The sequence below is a fragment of the Protopterus annectens genome, chromosome 3.part0 (genome assembly GCF_019279795.1).
Source record: "Protopterus annectens isolate FY-2018-M chromosome 3.part0, PAN1.0, whole genome shotgun sequence".
Taxonomy (NCBI): domain Eukaryota; kingdom Metazoa; phylum Chordata; order Ceratodontiformes; family Protopteridae; genus Protopterus; species Protopterus annectens.
In genome coordinates this window covers 12,159,791-12,176,087 of record NC_056731.1, presented here as the reverse complement: position 1 = coordinate 12,176,087, position 16,297 = coordinate 12,159,791, and the positions used below count along the sequence as shown (strand labels likewise).

General features: G+C 40.6%; 1 protein-coding gene across 1 annotated transcript in view; it reads left to right on the top strand.

Annotated features, from left to right (window-relative positions):
- Positions 1 to 16,297, top strand: part of PDSS1 (decaprenyl diphosphate synthase subunit 1) — a 1,043,091-nt gene that overhangs the window by 830,417 nt on the left and 196,377 nt on the right. The window lies entirely within an intron of this gene.

Sequence of the window (16,297 nt, the reverse complement as noted above, 5' to 3'; positions counted from 1 at the left end):
CACAGGCAATTGGAAGTACTAGCTAGACACGATGAAGGATTGAAGAAATACTGATCAGCTGTTTGTAGCCTTTGCAGAAAACTGCAAAAGTATGCCCATCGCAAAATGGATTTCCTGTTGTATTGTTTGATGCTACAAATTCCGTGTCAGGCAATTGGCAGGGAATATAACATCTCGCTCTGCCAGCCACAGAATCCTTCCTAAAGGGAAGCAGTTGCAGTTGCTTGGTAATCGACCCACACTTTCTCTAAGCTCTACTGGTTATACATTAAGTCTAGAGCTACAGCAACATTTGCAGTGACAATCCCAAAGGGCATATTGTTCTTATTCACAGCACTATCTATCTAAAGGACATTAGGGGAAAGCTATGGGATTCATCCCTGAAGTTATGACTGTAGCAGTGATTTATATACACAAACAATGTAATACAGCTGTCTCATTGACTTGCTATAACTGTAAATGTTTGAATGCAGTCACTGCTGCAGTCCACTTTCTCACTCTTCTTCAGGGATATGCTGTAATGGGGTGCTAATCTAGTCCCCTTCTCCCTTCTTACCATGCATCAGCTTGAGTTTGGCTTTCTAGCTGCCTTTGTAACTGCTCCCAATCCGTCAAATGGGATTCAGCTATCTCCCCAGAACTTCCAGTACTTATGGGAGTTCCCCAAGGCTCAATCATAGGTCCACTGCTTTTCAACATTTTTACCAATCAACTAGCCAGCTCTACCCCACACTCTTCCCTAATGCAATACACTGATGACTCCACTGTTATCACCATTGCAGACACACTTCCCGTACTCCATTCTAAGACCCAAGAATCCCTCCTATTTGTTGAGACCTGACTCAACCAAAATCATCTAATCCTAAACCCAAAAAAGACCAAACTCCTTCTCTTTCTACCAAAGACCATGACACAGTTGAAGCAAAATGTCTCAGTCTCCTCCCATAACAACACACCTATCATGGTGGATAATCACATTAAACTACCTGGGGTCATCATTGATGACCAACTAAAATTTGACCTGCATATACTAATTAACATCAAGAAAACCCACCAGAAACTAGGCCTTCTTTATAGAAACAAAACCTTTCTCTCCTCTCATGCAAAAATTACTCTATCACACGCCTACCTTCTTCCAACCCTGCTGTATGTCTCTCAGATTCTCACCAACCTGCAAACCTTTCTTATGGCCAAACTCGATTCCACTTTAACAAAGTAGCAAAATTTGCTGCTGAACTTCCTTGCCCCTCTTACCACTGTCTTGCTTTACAAAAACTTAAATGGTTAGAACTCCCTCACAACCTAACTCTCTCCCAACTCCAGATAATTAATTCCATTCTCTACCAGCCCACTTTCTGCCCTGCCTTATCACCCATCATCTCAGCATACACCCCAACCAGGACACTCCGGAGCTCTGACCAACACCTACTGACCACAACCAAACCCATACTCAACATTGGCAAGAACCTGTATAGCTATTACCCAGCCAAAGACTGGAATAAACTCTCACTGGACATACGAAACACTTCTTCCAAACCCCTATTCAAAAAGACCGTGAGACATCACCTTAACTCAAATAAACTTTGCCTCTGTTACCAGCCCCCCGCCTAACCCATCTCTCTAGGCCTATCTCCCACTTCTTTATCTCTGACCCTACTCTGCCTTCCTTACTCCCCCTCACTTCTTTCTCTCTGACCCAACTCTACCTTGCTAACTCCCCCTCAAAACCTTTTTCCTACTCAGTAGAATATTCAACATACTTATGCTGCACTCTTATCCCTCTTTTTTTACTGCTACCCTAACACTCCCCACTATTTTCTTTCTACTTTAATTTCAATCTCTCGTAGTCTGTCCACCTGAACAAACATATTTAGCCATCAGTGTATGTTAACTGTAATCTGTATTGAAATCGCATACTCACTGTACAGTTTTCCAGTGGATGTTAACTGTTACCAGTATTATTGTTGTATACTTGCTGTCCATTGTTAAATACTCTTCTTTATGTACTAGAAACAGTTTTTCTCTTTTTTGTAAACTGTACATATTTTTGTAGTCATGGAGCTTTTCTCCCGGAGTCTCCACTGAAAAGGGGCCTTAGCCCAGATGGACTAACCCGGTCAACAAATGTCAAATAAATAAATAATTATTTGAGCCCCTGCCAGAGTTGAGAGGACTACCAGTAGTACATACTGTGCCTCTAACATTTTTCTTTCCTTTTTCTCCCGGGTAAGCATCCTAGCACTCCCAAGATTTGGTGAGCTTTGGGAGGGGCAGGAAAGAAAAAAGATGGTTGACCATGCATCTTCCTTTATATCTGGACTTGGACACATTGGAGTGGAAGGGGGTAGGAGAGACATTTTGGCTTAAGGGGAAGGGAATGACCTTTGATACTCTGAATGTAGGTCTCTGACTGCACAGATCACTGAGTTATGACTGCAACATGACTACACTTGAAGACTTACAATTTATGACAGAAATGTACTTTACCAATGCATAATTAACTAATTTAGTAAAGCCCTTAACAAATTTGTCTTTAAAAAATGACACACATTTCTAATGTTAAACCATCCAGTGACCCAGTCCAGGTGTTCTACTCCTGTTTTGATTCCTTAATATTCTTTTCACTTCATCCTATGTAACTTCTTGCATGAAGTAATTCCCACTGATGGTAGTTCTAACTTTTTAATGGGAGCTTGATTAGGAAGTCCCTTAATTATTTTCCCCCTCCTAAGAACGTCCCATATTTCCTTTGTCTTCCTTTTGCAGTCTGCCTGCTTTTATCACTGCTCATAAAATGAACAAAGCATGTTCTTTGTAGTCAGTGTTGCAGTACTGATTCTTGGGTCTTTTTGCCATGCATAAGTCTGCAACCAGCTGGATTCCCAGAGTCTTTGTGTCAGCCCCAGGTAATGGATGTCCAAGGACTGACATACAGATGTCAGGGTTTAAGATTGGTGTCCATCAGCTCCGGCTCCTTTAGTTCTTTCTAACCATGAAGTCGTATGCACTACTCTGTTTCTAACACTCAGTCCATCAGGTGGCTCTCTTTTCCAGTGTTTTCTCCAATCTACTTTCAGATAAGTACCCCACTGGAGAAGTTTTCTTCTAATTAGTTTAAAAAAGGTTGATAACTGCTTAGTGTGGGAAGCAAGTCCTGCATAAATATTTCCATTCGTATTATTTGGGGTCTTAGCACAATGTTTTTAGTTGTCAGGAGTGTGCTATGTTTCTTTCTAAAACTTTGAAATGCACATGCAGCCTACACAGCTGACCCAATGCCACCCATGTTATTGCATGCCTCGACTTTGTTTGGTTCCCTGCTTAAGAAATGGAAAGATAAACCAAAGGAGAAGGACACTGAGGATGATGGAGACTCTTCCACATCCACAATCAGGTCTTCAGTCAACAGAGTATGTTGCTCCTTTGCAGCCCCATGGTCCAAAAACCGCAGGAGAAAGCCATTATGGGAGGCTACATCACAGTGACAAGTATCATGCCAACATCAGTCAGGTCTGAAGCTGCTTTGCAGGCCTCTGATTCACACACAAGTGTTAGTAACTGATGGAGAGGGCAGTATTCCCTTGGCAGTCATAGGTGAGAAAATTTCTGGGAACTGAATAAAGGTTGTGACCCCCACCCCCACCAGTGTCCTGATGCCTTCATTTCATAACCCCAAGCACCTAACCACAAAAGGCTAATTAACTTGCTTCAGACCCCAGCATCATCTTCCCAAGTCGTTTTGGTCTCTTGTCTCATGTAGGCTTTCCTTTTTCTTGCTTTGGAGGCTTCGGTGATGTCTACTGAATCTGTCAATGGAGCTCCTAAGAGTTGGCCCCAGAAGTTCAAGGATTTCATGAAGACCAGAGGACCTAGCCACAAAGTGTCTATTCCATGAGCTTCCCTGGTAAAAGGAGAAATGTCTGTCCCCAGGAGGACTTAGACTCCTCAGAATCCAAAGATGACAAAAAGCTATCATATGCAGAACACCTCCCTCCTCCGTCCTTCTGGATTGTGATTCAGATAATACCCTTCCCCCTGCCTCCCCAAGAACGTATGCATTGGGGAAACCCTGCACAAAATGTAAGAGTCATTCATTTGGGACAGCAGAGAGTTTTCTCAGGCCCAGACTCATTACAGAGAACTGAGCCTGAGCCTGCCATGTTCCAGATCTTCAGTCATCACCTGTGCAAATGATTTCAAATGATGTCTTTGAGGACATCTGTTTGCACCCAGACTCCCTTCCACCTACCCCTGGGAAACCAGATTGCTTCTATAGGAGTGCTTATCACCCACAAGCACCTTTACCAGAACCCACTGGTAGATCCTTTGGTGGTGTCTACTGAATCTGTCAAGGGAGCTCCTAAGAGTGCAGCTAGTTATCATTTACCAATTGACAGAGAGCGCATAGTGCTTGATAGATTTGGTAAAAAGACTTGTACATCAGCTACCTTGGCCATGAGAGCTGTTAACTACCAATTTCATATGTTAAAGTACATGTAGTCTTTACATGAAAAGAACAGTGCTGAGGCAGAGGGGTTCTCAGACAAGAGCCTGCAGTGGGACATACAGGAGGCAGCTAGATCAGCTCTCCAGGTGTCCAGACACTCAATAAAATGTGATACATTAGATGCATCTTCTAGGGCAGCTGCTATGGGGTCTGTCAAGTGTCGACACACCTGGCTGAGAACAGTGTGCCTCTAAGTCCAAGTGAAAGCGGAACTCCTTGATGCACTATTATATAAAGAGTTCCTCTTTGGTATCCCTGCTGAGAATGTTTTTTTAAGAATTAGGTAAGAAATGGAAACAAAACAGTTAAAGAATTTGTCTCTCCCTACTAAACACAACAGTAATTACCCTTGTAAATCTTGACCACTGCCTCCAAGGCAAGAATAAGGAAGGCCTACTCGAGATAAGAGACCAAGGCAGAGCAGAAAGTGACGAGCTGATCAATGAACTAGATCTGGGTGATCCATTGCCCCATAGGGAACAGCTGTGACTATCCACAGCACCTCTTCTCCCAGCCCCCCCCCCCCACATCCCCCTTGCCCTAGCAGGGAGACATTCCTTCTTTTACAACACTGGAAAGTCATTGTCAAGGACCAGTAAGTCTTAAGTATCATAGAAAGGGTCTATTTCAGTGAGTTAAGGTAAAAAAAAAGCTTTTCTAGGAATGCCAAAGCCTCCAAAGACCAAGAGAGAATTCTTCCTTTAATATTAACAGATCAACTACAACAAGGGTCTATTCAGCCAGTTCCCACAGGAGAAGAGGGCAATGGGGTTCTACTGAAGAGTATTTCTGATCCCAAGAAAGGAAGGCAGTTGGAGACCACACTCAGTCTTGTCAAATTTAAACAAGATCCTTCATACACTAAAGTTCAAAATGCTGACCTTGTAAAAACTACTGCCCATGATCTTCCAGGGAGCTTATAAGGGTAACTGTAGACCTAAAATATGCCTACCTTCACATTCCTGTAGCCAAAACACACAAAATCTCAGTGTTCTGGCAGAAGGATTACATTACCAGTTCTTTGCTTTACCATTGAGTTATCTACTGTTCCCAGAGTATTCCCCAAATGTCTAGCACTGGTTGTAGCCCTTTGCAGAACTTTACGAGTTCACATTTACACTTACCTGGATGACTGCCAGATTTAGGGGAATTCAGTCCTGGGACTTCAGATAGCTCTGCTAATGACCATGGCTTGCTTCCAGAAGGTAGCCCTTACCCTGAACCTCTACAGTTCTCAACTACAGCCACAGACAAGAATTCTCTTTCTGGGTGCACTGAGAAACTTGGTACACCAAAAGGCCTTCCTACCGCAAAGACAAAAATATCCCATTTGACAGTCACAGCAAGGGAATTCCTAAGGGAACTGGGTACATGACATCCTGCATCTTAACGGTTCCTCTTGCAAAGCTGCACTTGAGGAAACTCCTTTGGTTCCTACAAACTTTGGAACAGCACTGACAACCTTTAGAAAAACTGGTGCCCCTTCTTTCCTCCTTAAATAGGAACTAATTTGGTGGAAAAATAACATTCTGCAGTACTCAAGGGCAAGTTTTTGTCTACCAGAGACAGACAAAAATATAACTTCAGACAGCTCTGACATAGCCTCAGGTGCACACTTTGGACAGTTGAAGGTGTAGGGAATCTGGACTCCAGAGCAAAGCAAACTATACACATAAAATAAAAATAAATGCTAGGAGAGTTTCTAGCTATAAAACCCTTTCAAAAAAGGCTTATCCCAGGAGCTTTGCAGATTTGGACAAATACCACCACAGTTGATACATAAACAAAAAAGGGAACACTCATTCATATTCCCTGTGTAGTCTAGCTTTAAAGATATGGGTTCTGACACAAGAATTACAACTAAAATTAATAGCATCCTACATCCTGCCCAGAACAACACCATAGCAGATTCTCTGAGCCAGGGACCTTCTGGACCCAAGAAATGGATGCTGAACAGAGAGAGTTTTGTAGATCACATCCATCAGTGGGGATAACCCAGTATAGATCTCTCTGCTTCTGTACTGAACAGTTACAAAAGTTCTGCTCCAGAACCCACCGGTCAGGGACATTGACTTCGACCACCTTCTTCTTCAAATGGACTGACCTCTTTCCTGTATGCCATCACTCCATTACCCTTAATCCAAAGGGTGCTACTGAAAATGAGGTCAGACTGGACAGGCATGATACTTATAACTCTCTTCTGGGCAAAGCCACACTGGATCTCCCTTCTGTTGACCTTCTGCACGGGGTGATACTATACTGTTCCTTTGGTGATAGATCCACCCACCCAGCACAACTGGTCTGTCATTTAATCGTCCAAACCTGAGCACACTCAAATTAGCAGCCCAGAAAATTGGATTTTAACACTAAACAGTACAGCTTATTCTGTTGAAGTGCTGTATATCTGGAGAAAGGCAAGAAAACCAACTACCTAAAAATCATACTTCTGTAAGTGGAAATGGTTTTCTGTTTGGTGCCGGACCAAAGACATGATGATACTTGATGCTGGCATGAATTAAGTGCTGGAATGCCTTTCAGAATTATTTAACCAGGGTCTTTGTTATTTGAATATTAACTTAACATGCATTTGCCATTTCTGCTTGCACATCTAGCTTTCCAACTATCTATACTCACCCCCATTTGAAACTGTTTCAAAAAGGGGTAATACACCTGAGACTATCTAGGAAAAAATCCTGCACCCTCTTGGGACCTGAACTATGTTTTAGAAAAGCTTACGCTGACACCTTTTGAGCCAGCTGCCACTGCCCCACTAAAGATGCTCACATGGAAGACCACCCTGTTAACCTCAGCCAGGTGAGTCTTTGAGCTGCAAGCCCTGATGTGCAAAGAACCCTTCACTGTATTCCACCGGAAAGAGTTACCCTGACAACCAAACTTTCTTTCATGCCCAAGATAATGTCAGAATTTTCTTTAAATCAATTTATATATCTGCCAGTGCTCTTCCCTAATCCTCAGAGTAAAGCTGAACAAGATCCTGCATTCACTAGATGTGCACTAAACAGATCAAGTACTACCTCAGCAGAACACAGTATCCAAATAGAGCAGATCAAGTTTTGGTGGCCTTTGCAGCAGGAAACAGCACCAGACCTGTTTCCAAACAGGCAATTTCAAAATGGATAGCTAGTTGTATTACCTTTTGTTAATACTCATCATGGATGAGACATAGAGCGGCCTCCCATGCCTTCCTAAAAGGCCTCTCTAATCAGGCCGTCTTTGAAGATACCACCCAGTCTTCTGTCGACACCATTACCAAGCACTACCATTTAGGCACTGCATCCAGGGCTAGGTCAGGTTTTGCTACTGCCATTTTTACAGAATCTCCTGTCCCAGAGGCTTCAGACAGCCCAACCACCCATTCTGTAGCATTGGGAGTCCTTCCAAGTATCATTACTGAAACATCGACTGTGAAGAAAATAGGACAGTTGTGTTAAGCTTACCATAATTGTAGTAGTTTGAGCAGATTAGTGTTGCACTACAACTTTCACCCTCTTTCTCTTCTGTCTGTTTCACCTCTTTTGGCTTGGGGTTGGGGTGAGTATCCTAAACCTAAATCATCATGCCTGTCCCCCTTCTTCTCTTTCTAGTCTACAGCCGATCTCTGTCTCAGGACTTAGATAACTAAGAGGGTCATGTTGTCCTCCAACATCGGACTGACTATAACAACCTGGGAAGAACTGAAGATGGTGTTGATGGACACCTGTCTTATACCCTGACATCCAGATGTTAGTCCTTGGATTTCCCTTGGCTGGGAATGATGCAAAGACTCTGGGAATTGGGCCAGTCATGGGCTTCTGCATGGCAGAAAGACCCAAGAATCAATACTACAACATTGAAGTACTCAAGACATCTACAGTTATGCAAGTGTAACATTGTTATACTTTCCAGTATGTCTCCCAAATTTCTCACAACCCCCCCTGTTGTTTGACATCTTACCACGCATATTGATCTCTCCACCTTTTGTTGTCTAAGGCTTAGTACTAAATGCTGTTTGCCCTTCAGGTGTTATTTCCTACACTAACAGTGTTCTCTTCACTTGATGTACGTTGTAAGCTAGCATTTTAGCTGTTACCATGTAACCCTGGCACTTTGAGCAACATCTTCCTCCTTGTGAATCACATATTATGGGCTTTTTAGCCAGTGTCATTGTGAATTGGGATAAAGCTCTGGCTATCGACCAGCAACCCAGGTTCGGTTAGTGGCTCAGGCATCTGAGGTACTGGCAAGGAGGATGGGCATGCCTGTCTTTTGAAGGAGCTTGCGTTTGATCCCTAGCAGGGACTGGGAACATGCAGGGGAGGCATTGTCCAAAGTGGGAATGGTGGGAGACCTGGTTGAGTTTGCCGCATGGGCAGGATGATATGCAAGTGTCCATTGCAATCCACTCCCTGGATTTAAACAGACAGTAAGGGAAGAAATGTTTAGGGCATAACTCTGCTTAGTAACAGTATTCTGCCACCCCTGGAGCTTCAGGCTCCTCACTGCCCTGAGTATGGGTTGGAGTAAGTCCATGGGAGGAATAGAATTGGCCAGTAGACAGTGGACGATGCGTGGCCCTGGTAGCAGTTAGTGGTCAGCGGTGAGGAGATAAAAAGATGCAAAATATCCTATCTTTTTAAACATCTGTAGTAAGTCATTACATTTTAAAAAATGAGCATACATACGTTAATAGAAAAGGAAACAAATCATAATAATGCTTAACCGTTATTTTCATACATTATGAAGGAGATAAAAAGTTGCAAAAAATTCCTTTTTTAAAATATTTATAGTAATTCATCAAATTTAAAAATGGCAATAGTACACATACATTAATAGCAATGGAAACAAACCATATTGTCACTTAACCATTGTTACAACTATGTTTCCATTTTCTTTTCCCAAATTTTTCAAACCTTCTCTGATTCTTATAGTTATTGTGCAGTATGTTTTATTTAACAACAGCTTCTGTTTGAGATTCAACTAAAACCTCTACCAGACCTAATGTTTCACTTAGCATTCCCCTATCCCTTTCATTTTGTATATACTCTGATATCATTAGGAATGCAGTTTGTAAACTGCTGTCCACATTTTTTCTTCATATCATCCCACTCAGTTACCTTTATCTCCCTAGTTTTTTGTTCCCAATACCTTGGATCCTTTGCTAATTTCCTCCAGCAGTTTTCTGACCCCCCCCCCCCAGCCTGTTTTGCTTAACCCTACTTTGCAGTCAGCCCTATTGGTACAAATCTCCTTTCTCTATTCTTGTGGTGGAGTAGTTAAGAGTACATTCTGCTGCTTTATGAATATTTATTTTATTTATTTTGTTTTACATTTGTTGACTGGGCTAGTCTAGCTGGATACATGTCCATTTTCAGTAGAGGCCTGGGGAGAAAAGCTCCAATAAAAAAACAAAAAGAATAGAAAATCCATACATACATTTAAAAAAGTAATAGGAGTTAAATCTTAAGAACTAAAAAAGCAGTTGTTACAAAAATTTATATATATATATATATGTATAAAAGATACATTAGTCTAAGCAAGGAATAGAACTAACAGTAATAATCAATGGGTATTGTATTTGAGATACAATATCTATGTATACATGCATTATGTTTATAATAACATGGTAGTCAGAAATTATTAGGTATTAGAGTAGTTGTAATTTGAAAGGAGAAAAGTTAGTCAGGGTTAGTACAGGAGCAGAGCCAGTGTGTCTTAAGAAAGAGCTTTAGATTATTTTTAAAGAGTGGCAGTGACATTTGTGTAGTGAGATCAGTGGGTAGTAAATTCCATAGTTTTCCTACAGAGTTAGAGTACAGGGAGTCACCTGCTGAGTGATTGGATCTTGAAGTATTAATCAGCAGTTTATTGGAGGAACGTAGGTTCTTATTGTTATTATAAGGTGTAATGATGGTAGAGAGTGTAGGGGTGTTGGTGGGCTTATACAGGGCCTTGTGGACAATGGGAAGCTGTAGAAATTGAAGCTGGTTGTGAAATTCTAGCCAGTCTAGTTGTTTTAGATTCAGACAGTGATGGGTTCTGAATGGAGAGCCTGTGGCAAACCTAGCAATATTATTATAGGATGTGGCCAGTTTGTTGAGGTTGTTTTTAGATAACTTAGTATATATAGGGGAGGCATAGAATAGGGTTGAGATTAAGTTGGTTCTGGCTGTAACAGCCCTAGCTGTTGGAGTTAGAAAGGGCTTAATTCTGTAAAGGGATCCCAGTTTTTTGTTCACTAATTTTATTGTATTGTTAATGTGGGTATCAAAGTTGAGGTGGTTGTCAATTGTTATTCCTAAGAGTTTAGTGGTTGGGTCTGGAGAAATGATAGTGCCATCATTTGATAAAAGTGTGAGGTGGATGGGAGTTGATTTTCGGGTTGGAGTGAAAAGCAACAATTTAGTTATCTTGAGGTTAAGGAGGAGACAGCGGTTTGAAAACCATTGTTCTACAGTATTGAAAGTTTTTTGGGTAAGAGATTTAAGTTCAGTTTCAGAGGTGGCTGTACAAATAATAGTAGTCTCATCTGCATATTGAATGCAGATGGCGTGTGGTATAGCTGTTTGAAGGTCATTAATATAAATGGAAAAAAGGAGTGGACCTAAAATGGAGCCCTGAGGAACACCGAGGGAGATAGGAAGGTTATTAGATAGTTTATTTTGCCAAAGTACTGCCACTTGACGGTTTTCAAGGTAAGATTTAAACCAATTCATGGCTTGGGGATCAAATGAGAGGGATTTCAGTATGTGTAGGAGGAGTTGGTGATTAACCATGTCAAAGGCTTTAGATAAATCAATGAAGACTGCAGAGGAAATATTATTGTTATTGCGGTTTTTGTTAATGGTGTCTGTGAAGGATAGCAGAGCAGTGGTGGTACTGTGGAAAGGTCTGAAACCATGTTGACAGTTGGCAAGCAAGTTGTGATGGAGAAGGTGTGAAAGTAATTGCTTATGGATGCATTTTTCCATTATTTTTGCAAGGGGAGATAGCAAGGCTATTGGACGGAAGTTAGAATACTCGGAGTGTCCCCCTTTATGTAATGGAATGATATGGGATATTTTCCAGATAGATGGGATAGTTCCTTCATTTATGGTTCTGTTGATCAGAATAGAGATGGGGTAAGCTATGGCTTTAGCTACTTTTTGCAGGAATTCTGCTGGGAGTTGGTCATCTGATGGTGTGGTAGGCTTTAATTTTAGGAGAAGGGAACAGATGAAGGAAGTAGATACTGGTTGTTAATTGAAAGGTGGAGGTAGGATAGTGGTAGAAATTGGCAGATTTGAGGTGTCAGGAGAAAGATGGCTAGCAAGATTTTGGATAGCATTAGTGAAAAAAGAATTTAAGGCATTAGCAGTATGTGAGGGGATTGTCAGGGTTAGAGCCTAGTGGGCTGGGTGTGATAGATTGGCCTGGGTAAAGAAGTTTGTTAATGCTAGACCAGAATTTTTGTGGTGCATTGTGGTAGGTTTGCTGTGTTTGAAGGTAAAAGTTCTTTTTGTCTAATAGGATGGCTTTTTTGGTATTATTTCTGTGTTGTTTAAAGGTCTGGTGATCTGAGGGTGTTTTAGTTGCATGCCATTTTGCCCAGGATTTATTTCTGAGAAGGATTTTTTGCCTGGTATTATTGGTGAGCCAAGGTGCTGGGTTAGTTTTATATCTAACTGAGCGTGGTGGGGCGTGATGATTCAGGATTGCTAGGAATATTGTATTAAAGTATTCTATGGCTTCATTAAGTGGAAGAAATTTTAATGGTGACCAATTACATTGTTTGAGTTCAGTTTGGAAAAGTTCTGAGTTGAAGTGTTTTTTTGTGCGTATTCTATAGTAGAGAGGGAAAGTTAGGTTGGTCTTATGTCTGATAATATAGGTTAGTGAATGGACACTGAGGTCATCTGGGAGGGTACCTGCTTTATATGTTTGCTGAGGATTATGTGTAAGAGTCCAGTCCAAGGTACTTTCTTTGCTGTTGCTTCTATTAGTTCTGGTAGGGGTTAATTGTTTACAAAAAATTGTTTGCAAAAAGTTTGCAAAACTCCGTCTGCCTCAGAATAGATGTGATGAAAATCCCAATAATTTATACTTGGACAGCGTCATGATGTAAAGAGATAATGACCTGACTGTGGCCCAGGTGACCCTGGCTCGATTAGTGACTCTAGTGTCTGAGGCACTGGCAGGGAGGGATGGGCGTTCCCATCTCAGGAGAAGGTGTTCATTGGAACGCTCCCATATATGATCCCCAGTGGAGACTGGAGATGACTGGGCATATGATCCAAAGAGGGGAAAAGGAGTTGGACCTTGTCTGAGGTTCTGCAGAGGCAGAGCGATATGTTACCACTTTCCCATTGCACACTTGACTCTCAGATAGATCTGGTGATCGCAGAGCAACATGTATTGAGGGTAGGTCAAAAACAAGAAAAACCCTTCACAGCCGCATAATGATGGAAGGTCTTGGAATGCCGTTAATGTCTTTATTGGCCCCGACCCTGGTGGAGCAAGTCAGGAAGAATTTAGAAGGGGTAGGAAGACCCATTGAAGGACAGGGGCACCATGTTGCCCTGATGGTTGGCTGTGTGGTAGGAAAAAGTAATTTATGCCAAAAATTCCCTGGTTTCAGATGCTCGATGTCTTTCAAGTTTATATTTCTTGCATTAATACAAATAAAGGCCTACTTTTTATAATTTATACAAATATCTTAAGCCTTTATATATAATGTTTCAGACCTTTAACATTCAATAGTACAATGGCAGGCATTACTTATGTAGTAGGCCACCCTTACTTTTAGTTATACAAGCAACCATTAGATACCTCATTAAAAAATAAATGTTAACAGTATATTAAGTACTGTTTCATTTGTTGCATGCTAAACTCTGTAAAAAAGTAACATCAGTCAGAAAAACAACAATAATTTGTGCAGACTTTCAAAAATTGCGACTTAATACTTTACATTTTGTCTAGTACACTTCCAAGTAGGAGACAATGCGTTTCTAACTTAGACTCAGGGTAAACATGTACAGTTTTTAGCTACAGCCAGGAGAAGCCTGTTACATTCTCCCAATCCATCATTTGTCAACTTTAGAACTTCCTTCTCCTCTCCACTTTGAACTACTATCATGTCTGCATCCAAGATTTCAAATGTCTCACCCCTCGAATTAAATGCTGAATCACAGGTAATAGTTTCAGTAGGGAATTTTTTTTTTTCTCAGTGTAGAATAACCTTGAAAAATTACAGACACAAGTCTTCCACAGCCTTTGCATTTCACATTTTTTCTTGCAGATTCACAGCTACACAGAGAGATGCTATTCCTTGTTAAACATGTTGTTTTACTTTGGAAGACTATAGCTAATTTTCAGCCCAGTCAAGTCCTGTAATACTTCTTTAAGCGATTGCTCAGTTCACTGAAGGAAGAAATTCCTCTGCCATTTCAGACAATCATTCAGAGACAATGGTTTCCTTCATAGATATGTTTTCATTGACTGTTATCAATAGTTCAGACACAAAGACTACCTCTGAGTATTGAATCTTAAAGGGCAAGCACCACTGTACACCCAGAATTTACATTTAGTGTGTTATTCACCAGAATCATGCTCGCTGCTATGTATAGAGGAAAAAGTGTACTTGCACTGAAATCATCGATTCCTTAGTACTTCCTTGTATAACCAGTTCTTTAAACGTCAAACACAAAACCTTGGTTGAATAGTTACAATTGGTATACCTACATTCATTTCAGGTAAATCACAATGCCCCAAGTTTCCAGCCATTCAAAAAACTTTCAAGTAATAGATTTAGCATCGTGGGCCAGCTGTCACTGGTGAAATCTTGCAGTCTTGACCCCCTTCCTTTCTGATTCACTGCAAAAAGATGCTTTCTGTCTAACATTCTTCTCTTAAAAACTGGGAAAAGTCCATGTTTTATCTTCTTGGTTATGCTGAAGAGGTTGGGAGTCTTTCTCTTCAGTCCTTGCCATCTCCAGTGAGCCCTCATAAAGCAATGGATGGAGCTTAGTCTGTGCATTTTAAGGAGTATAAAATGTGATTACTTTGCCAGGAATATTCTCTATGAAACAGGCTGAATACAGCAGTTTAAATTTAAAATTCTTCCATCTGCACAGCTCTATTACATTACGAAAAGCTGCTCTCATTTGCCTTGTTTCAGCTGAATAATCATATCATATTGCATGCTCACTTCTGCCACCATTTCTTTCCTACGAGCGCAGAGTTTTGACAGAATTGTTTAAATTCCTAGATGTGGAAATGAAGCAAGAGGGGTCTAGGAGACATCACCTGGAATGATTGTTGAAGAGGGGATTACCATATGAGCTCTCTCAGTTCTATCTCTTCTCTCAACAGACCTGTTAATTCCTCCAGTGTATCTTTCATGAACTCCACAAAATGTACCCTCCACCTTTTCAGTACCTGGGAAGCATTGGTTTGTTATGCCTCTTTCCCCTATATAACCAATTTTACTGTCTAAAAGTTTGAGATCTGTTTCCAAGATTGTTATTCTAGGTTTCAACTATTTCCTGCCCCCCTCCCCCCAGTCCACCAGTTAATCAAAATGAGAACTGAAGGCTGCTTCTACTTTTCTGACCTTTTAATTTTGCCCAGTAAATTAGAATTAATGTTTTGCAGTTCTGACATTACTGACTTAAATCTCTCTCCCAAATTTTCAGTGTTAGTTTCAATAAGATCCTTTTTAGCCCAGGATTCATACTGACATTTTGGCAGCTGCAAACTGCTAGAATCACTTGCTTTTTCCATTTTTTTGCTTTTTTTTTTCCACACAGGCAGAATTATTGAACCATAGCAGTACCCGCCATAGCCACATAGATGAATCTGTATTGACAGTTTCATTTGTCCAGCTTAAAATTAGTTTTAATCTGTGATAGCATTCTATATAATTGTCTTCACAACTTAGATTCACGAATCTGCCATGCACCACTCTGCCTTTTGATCTGAGCATTAGTGACAGCTTGAATAAGATTTAGTCTTGCATACCTTCATTACTCGTATATGCCTCAACAAGGACACATTTCATTATAGAGTTTCTCCTGTCTTCTACCCCCTGCCCTTACTGCCACTTCAAATTTCTGTACTTACCAAATGACAAGATTTTCACATACAATCTGCTTTATATTCTTATGCCCCACACCTTCTCTTTATTTCTCTTATCTGTCAATATCAAATTGTAACTTCACATTTTAAATCTCACTGTGTCATATTGTCTTGTGTTAATATCTCATGACTCTTTTGCTGATTGTAATTTTTTTTCTACTGTAGTTGCCTATCAGCTGTTGTACATCCCTCTTGTAACTTTATATTTTTCCTCTCTCGTATAAAATTGCCTATTTATTGGAGATTTTCAACCCAAGCTTCCCATTGAAAAAGAGCTACCACAGTCCATTTGGACTACCCTGGTCACTAAAAGCAAATAAATATGACTAACTGCTTATCTTGTATTTTTTTTTTATTTGAGAGGGGGGAAATACCCTTATGAGCAGTTTATTGACCATCTTTATCTGTGTTTGTTATACAAGAACACAGAAAAAATATTCACTGCATTAGATGGTGTTTCAGAGTTTAAATAATTTTACAAAGTTAAACTAATTTCTTAGAGTAAGCAAAAAAAAGCAGTCTGATATCATTATTAAGCTGTAACTTGTTGCATATTTTCAGTTATCAGTGAGTTTTATGGTTTGTTCCCCGACTAATGCTGGCATGTAAATGTGTTCTACTCCATTCTGAATGGATCACATTAGTGAAATGGTCTTTTGCGAAATACAGTTGCTTGCA